This window comes from Falco biarmicus, chromosome 3, assembly GCF_023638135.1.
Source record: "Falco biarmicus isolate bFalBia1 chromosome 3, bFalBia1.pri, whole genome shotgun sequence".
Taxonomy (NCBI): Eukaryota; Metazoa; Chordata; class Aves; order Falconiformes; family Falconidae; genus Falco; species Falco biarmicus.
The window spans coordinates 28152832-28169171 of NC_079290.1; the positions used below are offsets into that span (position 1 = coordinate 28152832).

The 16340-nt window shown below is 42.8% G+C and overlaps 1 protein-coding gene across 6 annotated transcripts in view; it reads left to right on the top strand.

Annotated features, from left to right (window-relative positions):
* NCALD (neurocalcin delta) overlaps nt 1–16340 on the top strand; it is a 60782-nt gene that overhangs the window by 15279 nt on the left and 29163 nt on the right. The window lies entirely within an intron of this gene.

Consider the following 16340-nt stretch of genomic DNA (forward strand, 5'->3'; position numbering starts at 1 on the left):
TTCCAGAGAACCTCCTGACTCACCCAGTCCACTGCAGGTGTCTACATCACATAGACCCTATGCATGGATTTTTCAAACTCCATGCGCTAAGGCCATTTATCTTGCGATCCTCAGAGAAGGCTGTTCCACAGGCTTCTCTGCTCCAGTGGTTAGAGATTTGCTTCTCATTCCCAGTCAAAATTTATTCATGGCTAGTTTACACCCATTTGTTCCTGTGCCAGCATTGTCCTTCAGTTTAAATAGTGTTTCTCCTTCCCTAGTGTTTACCCACTCTGATGTATTTATAGACTACAACCATATCCCCTCTTGGCCTTTCTTTAGCTAGGCTAAACAGCTGAGTGCCTCTGGTCTCCTCTGAGAGCACAGGCTTTCCATTCCCTTATTTGGCTTAAGAACCCTGCTCTGCAGCCACTGCGGGCCAAAATCCCTTCTCCTGAGCACGCTTTCCTGGCCACGTACTACAGTAATCCAGGTGAGCCCTCATATCTCCAAAGCCTTGTACAACCTGCTGTGTTGTCACTGACAGCAACGATACCTCTCCCTCCCTGGGCTCACCAGATCAGTCTCAGCGGGTTCATTAGGAAGCGTCATTTGTCTCCTGCAGGTCGTATCACACTGGTGTTTTCCAGTTACCTTACGGTTATATAAAACCCTCCCGCTCCATCATTTCTAGTTAAAAGCATCAATTCTTCCTACTGGTCCCTCAGAAATGGCACTTTGTAATAAGGAGTTCCATCCCATTGCACTGTTCTGGTACTAAACCCATTCCATTCCGCTTGTGCAGTAGCCTAGCTATCCAGCCAACAGCGCCCCTCACCTTGGCGCCATCAGCAGCTGCAGTGCTTTGAGATTACACATCATGACTATTAATGGAAATGTTAAAAAAGATCCATCCCGAGACTCATCTTCAAAGAGACCTATTGCAACCACCTTACACCCGAGACCTCCGCTTTCATTTCAACCTGTGATACTTACAGAGGAAACATCTGTCTGACCCTGTCCGGCACATCCCCCAGCAGGAATGATTTACTTCTATTTTACCTAAGTGGTTTTGCATTAACCTTTCTACCTGCATCTATATATCGTTAGAAATGGAAGCTTATGCGCTGGTTTGAAAGCCAGGGCAGGCAGGCTTTCTATGGAGCTTCCATATAAGGCCAGTTCTGCCAAGAAAGTTCAGTTCTAACCTCTAACATTTCTACAACTTCAGCCTGAGATCTCTCTTCAGCAGGACTTGCCAATTGTGGTGCTCAAGACGGGGTGTTAGCAGACGTGTTTTGCTCTGCTTCAGTCTCCCAGCGGGTTATGAAGCCAAATTCATGATTCAAATGACTAAACTCATTATTCAGGCTCAGTACACTTTTTTATGGGAATTTGGAATGGGGTGAAAATTCTTTTGTGCTCTGGCCTGTGTTCCTCAGATTTTGGCCTGCAGAGGAATAGCAAAAATGATATTTGTAACCTCTACATTCAAAATGGGTGAGACTATAAACATCTTGTAGTCCTAAAACAACATTCCTGCTAGTTCTTCAATTAAGACTGCAAGACTTCTCCCTCAACATCTCCCTGCCATTCCTCACAAAGATCTGACTGTCTTCTGTTCTTCTTTATGCCAAAGAGTTTAGAGACTTTTGGAGGAGTTGGTGGTGACATCCCACAAACCAAAGAACAGAGCTACTTCTCTTTTAGGCTCAAAAAAAGCAAGAGAGGAGAAGTTACTGAATATTTGGCTGGCCTTTTGGTGACAGGAAAAGCAGTCCTTGCCCTCCCTCCCCTGAACCCATTCAGACTTTGGAGATCTCTCAATGTTATCAGCTAGTTCTTCTGAGTGTGTTGCATAAATGAGAAGTGAATGATCTTCCCTTTAAAAAGATGAGGAAAAAGCCATCAGAAATATCAAATCAGTCTAGTTAAGCCTGTTCTCTGCATCATAATTTAGCTTTTTTATTAACATTAGAGTATTCTCTGATCTGAAGAATAAGCTTTCACCTTTGCATACTGAGGGCTGGCTGACAAGCCTTCACCTTGTGCCTGCATCTGAAACGTTGTAAAGCCAAGGACCAGCTACCCCCATGATGCTCCGGACTTCATCTTATCCACTTGGTTGACAGTTATTCAGCTGCAGCTCCAAGAATAATTGATTTGAGGATTTGTCTGCTGAGCAATCAGGCAGAAAAGGCTTTAATTTGGCATGAGGTTGCATTTTCCAGCTCTTTTTGCTAAAATGAAGGGACTCCGCAACCACAACAAATGATATAATTGAATTTGACACTGGATGTTGAACAAATGGAGACCGTGTTCTCCTCAAGCAATTTTGTGAAACTAGCCTCTAATATTTCTATTTCTGCCTGAAATCAGCCCATGAATTTGGAGTTTCCTTAGTCACTGTCTAGGCTTCAGATATGGTATTGACTAGATTTCCACAGTTTGTATGGACACAGCTAAATTTAGGTTTCTGAATCTGGAGTTAGATGCCCCCTGCTTTCTGTTGGTAAGTAATGGGGGGAGTTTGATATTAAACTAGTAACCTCCTGAGCTTCTGTTAAAGGATATAACTTGGAAAAGGTTGTTTCTAGATTCAAAGTATTTAGTGTGTACCGACCTGCACACGTGCTCTGACCCAGTCCAGCCTCCTTGCTCTATTTAGGCAGCACTGGGGGCTCTGGCTGTGAATTTCCAGTGGAGGATGCCTTCCACCAAGGAAGCTCCCTGCTGATCTGAACCCAGCAGAGGGAACACTTTTGCTGTTCTCTGCCTTTCCTGTCAGTACAGGGCACAGGCTGAAGATGAGCAGGGCCAGACAGATGGGTCCCCAACACATACGGAGTTCATGATATCAGTCAGAGACATCCCTGGGAGCTGCAGACCCCAAGCCACTACACAGGCTAGTGCAGAGTCACAGTGTGCAGCCAGGTGCCCGGAGCCAGATTTCTCCCCCTCTCCTCTGCCCTCCTCCCCTCCTGGAGAATCGTCTGTTGCTGAGAAAAGTTGCATGTAGGAAGCATCCAAGCCAAAAACATAGGGAGGGGACTGTACCAGCCTGCAGCTGCTTAGCATGTCAAAGGGAAGAGTGAATTCTTTGTATCTGGCAATCAAGATGCAGGCAGTCACTTTATTGACAGAATTAGTTCATATTCCAGTCCATCATGTGTACAGATAACGCACTCTGAGATTAAGCTACTGTAGCAATAAATTTGCTAACCTAATTTTAAAAGATAAAAGCTCCAGTGAAGTGAGGCTCCACTCCGTTTGATTTCCAACGCTTCGGAGGAGCCAGCAAGAAAGCCCTCCCTCAGGTAGCTGCTCCGTGCCTCCAGCCTCCTCCTTCTCAAGCAAATCTTCCAGGGAAGGAAATAGAGCAGCACTAAAACTTCCCTCCCTCTGGGTACCAGCATCTGCTGTCACTCTTCACAGCTCACGTGAAAGGTCATATGGAGCAGGGCTTGGAGAAGCCCTTTGAGCAAAATAAGGAGTGCTGTCCTGAACCAGGAGACCTGCCTCCCCTTGCCCCCTCTCCCCACTTCTGCAGTGGTTCCTCGCTGCCCTTCTCTCCCCATGAGTTTTAGATAGCAGCGAGCACAGCCAGCACAGCACAGCCCCCAGACCTTACTGGTCTGGAAACAGGGACACCCTCTGAGTACTGGTGGCACAGGAGATGCTGATTCCCGCAGGCTATTGCAGCTCAGGAGCCAAAAGAGGCACCAGAAGGAGGAGGGAGAAAGAAGCCTGTGGCACAGCAGTGCTGGGCAGACATCTCAGGGCTTTGTGTGTTTTTCAGTGTGAGGGATGGCTGAATGCACTGGGCATCACACAAGATTGGATGGTGTCTGGGCATTGCTCAATACCTGCAGGCCTCCTGTGGCAGCAATATAGGGACAAGTATTGCAGCCAGTAAGGAAACCCCAAGAGCTTGACATTTCAAGCTGGGTGGCAGCTTGGACCTCAGCAGAGGAACTGGTGAACTTACCCATCTCTGCAGCCTCAGAAATTAAAATGGCTCTACCATGGTGTTGCCAGTGCCTAGGGAGAGAGGTGGCTGCATGTGCATGGGGCAGCTGGGCAAGGAGGCAGTCCGGTGTTTTGTGCCCCCTGCCCTCCAAGGCATCACAGGTCTTAACAGGTCATTGATTTTCACTCATGATTGAGCTGCCTTGCGTTGCTAGTGGGACCAGAGTTTCTTTTGCAACTTAACTGAATTAAATTTTTCTGGCCAGGCTGCAAGTATGGCATTGTTAGAAACCACAGGCATGAAGCCCATGTAATGTTGGTGGCAGTAGCTTTATTTCTCTTGGCCATGCCAGATGAGTCTGCAAGCGACACCAAACTTTCCCTAACATTTGGTTGTCTTTGTGTCTGAAAAGGCAGTATTTACATTGCAGGCTCTAGCAGTGTGCTCAGTATGTGCTAGTTTAACATCATTAAGGACATAATCAGCACAAAAAGACATCCTTGTGTGGGTTATGTTGTTTTCCTTTATGAAGGTCTAAATGTATGATGCTGCAAATGGTGTGCTAAAAACATCTGCAGTAAGGTGATGGTGGCATCTTGTTAGAACACCCTGGGAAAAAATACACACTGCTCCTTTATTACCAAAATCCAAATAAATTAGTGCTGTTTGTGCTGTCTCAGTGCTTCCAGTGCACTGCAGTTCAAAGGAAAATCACATCAAAAATGTAATGTTTTCAGGCACTCCTGCCCTGTCCATAATTGTTGCCTGTACAGAAAGCTACTGTACCCTATGTAATTGCACCAGCTTCACAACCGGCCTCCAGCCAGCAGCTGGGGTCCACCCCAGTTCTAGATGTGAACCTCACACAAACTTTTCAGGAAGCCTTCAAAAATACCAGTTGGTGATTTCAGTGGGGTTCACCAGGACCTGCTCCCCAGGCTCTCCTTCACCTGCTTATTCTCAGACCTCCTAGGCATTTCACCATGTGCAATTTCAAAGAGGAATGTTTGCAATTTTTTTATGAACCAAGATTGATATTAGGCAGTTGCATGGAAAAATGCTTTTTGCCTGGGCTCTTTGGCCAATATGCACATTGCTTACAAGCTCCTGTTTGAACGAGTTGTCACGCAAGTACGTAAACCACTGCACTTAGAGAAGCCCTTTCCTTCACTCCTGGCTCTTGGAGCAAGCGGTTTCAGTCATCCTGCACAGCTCCTGGAGGTGGTCATCAACTCTGTGCACAGCACATCCATGCTATCCTCCACCACCTCTGCCTCAGCTTGTCCTGCCTGTTCTGCTGTGATTTTTATTTTGTTGTGCTTCATTTGACTAATGACCTTTTTCTCCATTTGCATGTGCCTAAGGAGCTGCAGTGACTGGTAGGATGCAAGGTGGAGTGGATTATCCAAGCCACAGCCCCTGGGCAGGGCAGTGTTTGAGGATACACCTGAGGCAGTAGGGCAGTGAGCAGGGTTTGATGAGGGCAGGTGTTTTTGAGAAGTCTCATCAGTTCTCTCTCAGCTAAGCTGGAGGTGTCCAGGCTCAGTTCTTCGGGATCCTCCAGAAATGCTGCTTGCAGCTGCTGGGCTTCGCTCTGGTGTAAACAGCTACTGCTTCACTGACCTAAGGGAGAGAGACAGCTGCATCATAGGGGAAGATCTGGCCCGCTTCCATCATGCTACATTGTCATTTTCCACAAAAGCATTTACCAGCAATTGCTCCAGCCCCTTGCCAAAAAAGAGCAGTTTTTCTTCCTTCAGGTAAGAGTGAATGTAGCACTTGAGCCACACCATGTTCTTATACATGGCAGTTTCTCATAATAAATGTCTCACATGCACAGGAAGGAATCATAATAGAGGGACCAGCACACACGTCACGGTTTTGATTGTAAACTTCCAGCTCTGGGAAAGAGATGAGAAATCTTTATGTTGAATTATAACTGTAGATATTTCCTTTTTCCTAAGCTAATGTCTGTTACCATGGCCACAACCTTCAGAATTTTCTGGCTTTTCTAGAGTCATTAATAGGAGTTAGAAAGAAGATGTTTAATTACATTCTTCTTATTCCGTTCAATGAGTTACAGCTGACATTTTATAAATCTTCAGTAAAAAAAATGAATTTTTATTGTTTATCATTTTCCTAGAGAAAAACAGCAGAAGTTAATTAATATATGCCAGCGTGCACTTTGTCTACAACTTCTAAATAGAGGTGAGGAAACCATTTTTTTTTTTGACAGCTTAAAGGCTGAATATTAGACTGGTATTAGCAGCAGTCAGAGTTAGATGAAAATCATGCTGTAGAAATTAGACCAGGAGCTTCCAGTTTTTGTCCTGGTCACCAACAGCCCCAAAGGACTGAGCACGTCCTTCGAAACCTCTGTTTTCCACCCAAAACAGTGTTGAGCCAGGGCCCTTCTCTCCGTATACTTGTACATCACCAGCAGATCCCTGCACAGGCCCTGCAGGAGCCCCTGGTAGCTGCCCAGCTGCTGTGACTGCAGGTACGCTCTCAGCATCCCCACTGTGCAGGCAAGCCTCTAGGATTTATTAAAACATGAGACCTCACAAGAAGCTTCTTCTCCACCACATCGTGGCACCTCTGGTTTGTGAAGAGACAGTAATTCCTAGGAGATTGCTCAGTCAACAGGACTGCAGTGGACTCATGGACTGTTCTTGGTCTGTTCGTCTTAGGCAGTGTTACCACATGTGTCACAGTATAGATCCGTTCATTAAAGCTTTCTGGACAGAGAAAACCAAATATAGGGTTGCCTAAGTTCAGCATTCTGTCTCTAAATGGTGATGACCCCGGCATGTCCTGAGAGCCTTGGCATGTCCCTGTGTGTGCCTCCCCACTAGACTCTCTCAGGTCCAAGGAGCAACTAGTTTCTGAATCATAAGAAAGCGCACATATGAGGTAGGTGCTGAGTCCTACTGAGACTGGTAGGTAACTTGGGTTATGCTGAGAAATGTGATAAGAAGGCAGCCTCTGGTTTCTGCATGCTTCCAGGGACAAATGGCTGCTGAGTGGGGACTTCTGGCTGTTTGGCTTGAGCTTGTTTGGATGGAGGTACCCTACTTCTCATCTCGCTCGGACTTGCAGTGTCTAAACTTATTTGGGTCTGTGTCTTGCTGCACTGTGCCTGAACTCTTCACAAAATCCTTCCCTGATGGACTGAAGTGTTGGGAAGGTGAATGCCCTAGAGGAGTGGCTCCCAAGATGTGAATTTAGATCTGCATATTCAGGCTGCTCTCCCATTCTCTGCTAAAGACAGTTGCTCTAATCCAATGCTGTTTAACTCCCTCTTTAGTGTTTTCTTGACTTGGAGGTGCTAGGTATCACCTTTTTGATGAGTTATGAGATTTCATTGTTTTACTGTTGTTGCCTCGCTCCTCTTGGTGTTGGAGTTTGCTCTAGCTAGTATTGCTGCTAACTTGAAGCTATTCATGTACTAAACTGACCATAATCTCAGCAGCAATTATGCTAATGAACACTGATTTAGAGATTTTGCAAACCAGGGCAAAGGACACTGCTGCCTTTCCCTCAACAGCAGAGCGCAGGCTATGGAAGGAGACCCAGCATGGGATTCTCACTGAAACCCCAAATGGAAACAGAAATGCCAAAAGAAGGATTTTAGGTCAGGGTCAATGACTGCAGAAAGTCCCACAGTGAGAGATGTGGTCAGTGTATAGCAGCTTCTCACCATCCTTGCTACCACGTAGTGCTTACAGCATCTCCACCGCACAGCTGTCTCTGGGCGGGCAGGGGAATAACTGACAGACAACAGATGTCCCTCTCAGCAGTGGTGGGGAGCAGGCTAGCTGCCCAGAAGTCTCTTCTTTGACCATGTGAAGCTTAGCTGTCACATTTTTGCCTTTATTTTTGGTTATGCCATTATTTCACTAAGTTGCAATCCGTTTTGTTGCTGCAAAAGCTGCTTTTGTCTATGTGGTCTATGAAATTACATGTCCCCTCTCATTATTACATGCCTACAGTACACTACTACCCAAAACTCTCATTTTCCTACACTTTTTCCCATTCACCTGTTTCTCAGAGGCAGTGTCATTTCCCTTATGGCAATGAGTCCAGCTGATAGACGGCTTGAGCTTTGGGCTTTAGGAACTGGTTCTTCTGCAGCAGTAGTACAATTCTATGGACTTATCTTACAGAACACCGTGAAAACTTAATACCGAGCTACCTAGCCTGGCTGAGTTAGTGTAGGACAGAAATAATTACCTCCACAGAGCAGAAACACAATCTCCCTGGAGCAGGAGAGAAAGCAGGGGAGGGTCCCTGCGGTGGGCAGCTGAATTTTTAGGCAATCTCTTACTTAAGGCACATTTTTAGTTTGCAGTCACAGAAGAGAAGCAAGTGCCCAACTTCCAACATCTGCTTCACGCTCCATGCACGACTGAGCACATCTCTCACTGCAGGAGCTCAACAGACTTGCAGCGCCAAGGTCACACGAACGTGCAGTCAGTTCCGTGTAAAGCAGCTCTGATGGCTGACCTCAGATCTGTCCCATCTAGCAGATCCGAAGGACCCATTTAGTTGTCTCCTCAAGGCATTCACAGTTCAGTCCAGCATCCCAACCCTGCAACCTGCTCCCCACACTGGTTCATACTAACCTATCTGGTAATCTAATCAGGGGTCTCTTGTTTTATCTTCTTGAAAGTGTGACCATCTTTCTATATTATTTAAGCTAATGTTATATATATATATATACACATATGCACACAAATATATACACATATATTGTGTGTGTATATATATCATTCATACATGTACATATACATATATTACATGAAAAGATAAAAGTTGATTTTCAAAGTCAAGTAGTTGGAAAAGCTGAAATTTAGGTGATCTGTGATTTCACCTCTCAACTCCTCTATCTCGCACCTATTTTCATGTAATCAGAGCATATATATTAATGCAGTGAGATGTGCCTTTCCTTTATGCTTCATTTTTGTGACACGCCTTGGAAACTAGTTGCAGAAATTCAAGAGGAGATCCCTTTATGAATGAGCAAGATCACTCTGGAGAGGTGGCATTTACTTGTAATTCAAAAGCTGTGCACCCCTGAACCTTTTATTCAGTGCTTCTCAAACCTAGAGAGAGTCTTTACTTGCAGACTGGTGGAACCTCCCCTGCACCACCACCCCCCCCACCCCCCACCCCACCCCACCCCCCCCCAAATAGTCTGGGTGTTTCTGTGTGTGAGCCATACAAGGGGACCCACATTACTGTCCTGTCAAGTGCAACTTTGCCCATTTACTTGAGTATGGGTCTGTGAATATCTCAAGAAATATCTGGAGAGCTTTCTATTTTGAACAATCCAATCTATGTGTCTTTCTCAGAAACAATAAGATGCACCCGGACATCCTTGTTCCGTGGTGAGTACAATGCACGTTTCAGTAGGGTGTCAGTGTGTTTCTAGAAGATCTCATTGAGGAGCCATAGTTTCCTCAGTGAATGAGATAGTCTACATATTTTTCAGTCACATTTTAATTAAATATGTTTTTGTTATCAGCTAGCTTTGTAAATAAGTGGGTTTGGAACATATAAGAGCTGCAGAACTCCCAGATGAAAAATATGATTTCCCAAGCAGCCATTCAATGGAGACAAGAGTAGTAATCTGCTGAGGTAGACTTCTGCAGAAAAAAAATCAAGAAAGTAATGCTTTTTCGTTTGAGCCTACTTTCAAAGCTCATGTGTTCCATTTTTTAGGGAGCAACATACTGTTGAAAGCAGTGATGATATTTTTGTCCATTATTGCATCCATTCATTTGGGCGTTAGATCTGGCAATGGTATTGGAAAAAACAGTCTGTGCTTTGTGTATAATGTGTGTACATGTAATGCAGTGCGATACTATAAATTTAAACAAACTGTTCTTTCATCTCTGTGACCATTAGTATGTTGGTAATTCAGCAGATATCCATAGAATGACTCTCAGAAATGAGAGGCGGAACCATCCCAGCATTGTATCAAACCTCTGTCAAAAGCAGGGGTTTTTTGTTCTCCAAAACGTAGCTCCTGTCATCATTTCTCCAGTCCAGCTACTGCATACAAAGGTTGATTTGTTTCAGCACCTTAAATATCTGAAGAACAAACAATTTAATGACAAAGCTGAGCTGCCCAATCGTTCCTGAGCATCCTTACTTACTTTGGGCCCACTTTAAAGCCTTGCCTAAAAGGACTGGTATTTATTTCATAAAGAGTAAAATTAGATTCTAGGTGAAATATGTAAAATACTAGGATGTCCATGTTTGTGATTCCAAGGGGAGCTGGGCAGCACATACTCTGCTCAGTGTAAGGCCCCACGTGCCACCTGGTGCAGAGGGCATTTGGAGGTACGTCCTCAAGTTGTTGCTACGTGTTTTGCCTCGCCAGTCTAGTTCTGCCTGCTGCCCTGGGGCAGGAGGAACAAAATTCCCTGCATGTCTGCATCAATGAACAACTCGAACCCCGTAGCAGATAAGATGCTGACAAAACTGAGCATCTGCTTGGCTGTGAGGTGTTTAGATCTGTTACAGCATTCAGGAGTTGCCTTCTCATTTCTTCATGCTATACTTCATTGTCATCAATCAAGAATTAGCTAAGTGAACACATGTGCATGGATTACCTGCCCATATAGCGTAAAACAGGTGGCACCATGATGGTTTAAGAATATAAGAGATTTGTAAGGGAGATAATATTTTTATTAGATCTGTTTTTATATATATATATATACACACACACACATACATATGTATTATGTATATATACTGTGAAAAAACAAAATGTACCTTTGGCGTATACTGGTGAGTGTTACAGGCTGGCATCTACATGGAAAAAATAGATTACAGTCTGGGCTGGAATGATGTCACACCTGGAAGTAAGTTTTTTTCTGAGGTCTCCCACTTGGTTTCAAGTAGCCTGCAACCTCACCCAGTTTATCAGCAGAAGTCAGTTGTCCCAAGAACCATCAGGTGAAATCAGGCTTTGCCAAAGCCACCCAGGGTCTTCAAAATCACTGGGTTCCAGACCTGTTTGTCACCACATACGATACAGATCTTCTAATGCATCTTCTGCCTCCTTTAAAATGAGGAAGATGAGACTGCATAAGGTCTGCAAGTCAGAATGAGCTCACAGGGACAGCTCAGAAGTATAGAGATGTATAATCATGATTAGGAAAATGTTCCTTGTATAATGGCCACTCTAATACTGGCTGCACAGCCCTGATCCTGAAAAGAAGGCCCATATAGAAACTTTAAAAAAAGCCTGAGGTGTCTAATACTGACCAGGGTCTCAGGTCTGGCACAGTTCATGGCCCACCACAGTATGCCTCTCACCACACTTCTACTAACCTGCTGCTTTTCAGGTGCTAACTGCCTGTCCTGCCCCATGGAGGTTAATGACCACCTCCCCTCCACTAATATCCCTTCGCTCTGCTCCAAACGTGCTAATTACCCTTTTCTGTCATGCTTGCAGTTCATTAACAACAATTAATTTACAGGCAATCTGTTTCTCTCCTGAGCTTAGCTTGGGGCTCACTGCTTTGTTGGACCTGCTAAGGTACCTGTGAAACTCCATTTATGTTTACCTCATTATGTGGTCAAATGTAAGATTCGTGAAGACATTTATTCACAAATACACCTTCTTAGCAGTGGTTTTTAACTGTTCTCATGCAGTTCTGCAGTATTTACCCTTTACTGTCCATATCATGTGCAAAAGAGGGTGAGGACATGCTTTGTGCTGTTGAGGTAAGGGGTGGTAGGTAAGGTGGTAGGGGCACTAACATAGACCTCCAGCCAGAAAGGAAACCCATCATTGGATTTCCAGGTGCGTATCTAAGCAGTGGGTGAAGAAGGGTACACAAAACTTGTATGGAAAGGCCTTTTTTTCCCCTGCATAAGCAACAGGGAAAATCTAAGTGATGAGACTTCTGTTATTTGATAGCAGCTCACCAGCTTCCAGCTTTGTGCTTGAGGTGGCTGCAATGACTGTTGTGGCAGGACTCCAGCAGACTATGTCACTGCCAGTGTGGCTCCTCACCTCTTGGGCAATACAGGTTTTTTACCGCTCAGTATCCTCATGCGAAATGTCATTTTGGCTGACCCAGCAACATGGGGACTGTCCTCCTTGTGCTCATGTTCCTGGTACCCAGTAGTCCCTGTTAGAGGCCCTAGTATGTCCATGGCCCAAGTTCCTTTGGAAGGATGGATAGATATATGGGCAAGAAGATTGCTCTCGGGTCTCTGTGAGAGAAATCAGGACTTGTTCAGGGACTAGGGGTTGGGGGCTTACCAGAGGATGCTCCCGCCCACGTAGCACTGATGCACACTTATTTCTGCGCACATATAAAATTCAGAGTACAGGGATCCCATCATTTAAGTGAAGTACATGTAGTTGAACTTTGGCCTCTACTGCTTTGACTACAGCAGAAAACAAGGGTCTAAAAATAAGGAAATGTTTGCCTCTTGGAAATTTTCTAAGCAATTAATCTAAGAATTATTGATGTTTCTAATTTTGTCAGCACAGAGAGGACCATCAGTCACACTCAGAAATGCCAGCTCTTTGCTGATAACTCATAAATGGAATGGCTTTTTAATGAAGTTACCAGAAGAAAGGTTTGCTGCCAAAATCAAGGATATTGCTCTATCCCACTCCTTCATCAAGGAAACTTCCAAGAAAATTCTGGCCTTCTCCCAAAGTTGCTGTGTGGTGTTTTTCTTTTTTATTCTCTTTTTTATTATTATTTTTATTTGAGTGCCTCAAAACCAACTCCAAAACCAACTTTACTGCCAGCCTTTTAAAAATCAGAGGAATTACAAAATACGGTGATAGGAAGTTTCACAGATTAGTATGAGATCACTGAAACCAGCTCCCATCTGATTACAGCTGAATGAATGATGTGTGGGTTTGAACTGTGTTCATGATATGATAATAGCAACATCTTTCAATTAGGTTGAGATCAAATGGATCTTACTAAGTGCTGGGTGGTAAACTGTTAATAAGTGACTGTTTTATCATCCTGCGGAGACTAATGTGAAAACATCCTTATTTTAATTTAGCCGAGTGATACTTTTTAGAGCACTTTGCAATGAAATACGTAATGTTTCTTCATGAATGGGTCCCTTTTCTAGAACATTCGTGAAAAAGTACTAAGTTCCTCGTAGGGAACATCCTTTTAATAAAGAGAAAGCAAGCAGAAAATTTAGAAGTTTTTTATATATATATATATATTATATATATATATATTTGCATAGTTATCAATTTCTTAATCCTTCTTGGAGGATTCCTTTGGTTATTCACAGGAGTGAATTCCTTTGGCAGTTCTCTGATTTAAGTGACTGTACAGTGAATTTATTAGAACATTAAGATGTGAGACATGTTTGGTGGAACAGGATGTGCTTTTATTATTGAATAAATGATTTGTGTGGTGATTTTATATGGCACTTTATAAACAGTGGGCTGATTCTTCAGTGTTCATCCTGTTTCTAAGCAGTGGAGCTTCACTGGTTTTCATCACATTGGTAACAGAGGCAAGAATTAAGAAATATTTGATGCATAAAGTGAGAGAAAGCGTGGAGTGTCCAGGGACTGCGCTAGGACAGAAGTTATTGGTGAAGATGATGTGGAAGAAAGAATTGTCAGCCGAAGTTAAGGACATCTTAAAAGCTATATGTAACAAGCAGTGAGAGGGAGACATTTCAAGTACAAGGCTTTTATTTTTATAAGGCACAATACTGAGAATGTAAGGGGTTAAGGTTACTGTAGAAAGAATGGGGTATATGGAGCATACTGTGCAAGAAAAGAAACTGGAACAAATAATGCCACAGATAGAGATTTCTATCCGTGCGATTATGATTACATAAAAGCATACCATTGCTGAATGGATCTGAAATGTTTGCCATCATGTAACTGGTGAATCCTCCATTAGCCACAGGCATAAAATTCTGATTAGAGTCAGCATCTCAACCATTCACGTACGTTTCCATTCCTTTCCATTTCTGAAAAGTATTGTTTCCCAGGAAAAAGAATCAGATCATCAAAATCTGAATTTCTAATCAAATGCTGGTGACGCTGCTGCTCTGAATTCAGAAACTGCCCTTAATAATGGCAGCGCCGGTACTCTACCATTAAGGCAAAAGCAGCAAGGCAAAAGTATGGTGGATGAAATGGTAATAATTTGCTAGGAATTAGATACAGAATAAGTCTTCCCCATCTATTTCTTTTGGATGATTTAATTAGAGAGACAGAGAAATTAAGCCCTTAGATGGATCTCCTTCCAAGGTTTCCAAACCCTGCTACTTCAGTCATAATAGATCTCATTGTCAGGATACTGCTTCGGCACATTGTACAGTGCAGGAAATGCCAATCCTTGGAAGCACTCATAGTAGGAACAGAAATATGGAGGAAACAGAGAAAAAATTAAGAGAAATTATATGAATGGGCTTCTTCAAATATAATAGAAAAAGTATGAAAAATGGGGTTTGTTCTAGGGAGCTAAGAAATAGTAGTGAAAAGTAAGAGATAAGGGAAAAATAAATAACATGTCAAAGAAAGAACAAAGTTTTATACAGTAACAGAAAAAATAAATTTCATAGAAAGTGAAAAATGGGGAGAGGCACTAAACGTTGCATACAAGAAATCTCAGAGAAGCTGACATCTTGAGAACACCAAAGAGGCAAAAGTAAACCGGCCTAAAATTGTAATAGTATCAGCATTTCTATTTATTTACAGTCACTAGGAAGTGGTGAAAAGTGGTATTTTATTCCATGTTGGACAAAATCTGATTTTCCTAAAGTCAAACTTTGGAAAGAAATTTTCTGGTTCTGCCACTTCTACTTTTCTACAATAATACAAATTGTTTGTTCTTCACATGAGAAAAAAATAGTTCATCTGAAAACAGTTATCTGATGAACTTTGTTTACTTCCTCAGAGGATGTTAATAGTGGAGCCAGAAGTGCTGTTAACCCATTCATTTGTGGAGGAGTTAATCTTAGTTGAATTTACAGAAAATCTTCAGTAATGGCAGAAAAGTTTTCAAACCCGTAATTCAGATTTTTCAGTCTAGATTCAGTCCTAGATTTTATACAGTATTTCTCACTGCAGTTTGTGTAATGCTTTGAACATTTTGTTGAATTCTTGCAAACAATTTTTATTTTTTTTTACTACAATCTGTATTATGACCATATGACGGATGCCATCACGAAGGTTCCTTTGTAAAACAGTATTGTTTATGAGTGGCTACTACCTACACTTAATATTGAGAACTGCTAGGGTTTTGCTTATTGATAACAAATAATAGTAAGAACATAAAGATCATGCAAGTATTTGTTTATATGTGTGTGTGAGAGATGGACAGAGAAGCACAGCAAATTATTTTTGCACTTAATTTGTAAAATGTTTTTCTATGCCTCTTAAGGGAGTTTTCTTAGCGACCTTTACCATGTTGCTCAAACTCCCAAATTCATTCCTGTTGAGTAATTTCTAAAATCAGGCAGCACACTGATATGTGTATGAAACAGCAGCTGGGTAAAACACGGGTCTGTTTTTCACAGCGGGCTGTCCGGACTGGATGTCATTCTGACTTTTGAAATGAATACAAATCAAAATCTTCTTTCAGTAACCTCATAGATCATATCCAAGCTAATTTTCCCATCAGGTTAGTACACAAATGATGCTCGGAGGGAACAGAAAGCAGCATCTGCTCATTGAGGGCCTGTTGCACACCCCAAGATCCAGCCCTTCTAGGTCAGCTGCCCAGGTAGAGTGGGGGGAAGCAGGTATCCTGAGGTGGCTTGGGTAGTCACCAGATTGTTAGGAAAAAAAGGAGATGCCATCGTCACCAAAGGTAACCACATTCTTGCCCACGGGAAACTTTTAAAGGGGCAAAGCAAAGTGCCTGAACTGCAGTCCGTGGCTGAGCCCAGCAAGCAGACTGGATTGCTGGAGCAGCTTGGAGGCAATTATATGGTGTTCCTGTACCTCATCTGCAGCATGAAGAATATATCTGTGAAGATAGAGCTTAAAAAACTTTATAAAGAAATTTATAAAAAAGATAACAGAGACATTGCCTTGAACTAGAATTAAAATGTTGTTTTATTTCATTGGTGCTGAAGTGCTTCATGTCAATAGGACTTCTCAAATAGAATTCAAATCATGATACATCTGGATGAAGTTATCTTTTGAAAAAAAAATAGATTAATCTTCTTACTAATGTTCAAAATCAGACATTTATCATGAAACAAATATTTTATTTAAATTTTCAGTCTAAAACCTTTGTAAAATGAAAGTAGTTTACTGCACTGTAATTTGGGAATTACAAGTTCCCTTCAGTCGTAGAGGCTGTAGGCTGTGCCATATGTCACTGGGAGCATGTTTTCTTATACTTTCACAGGAAAATCT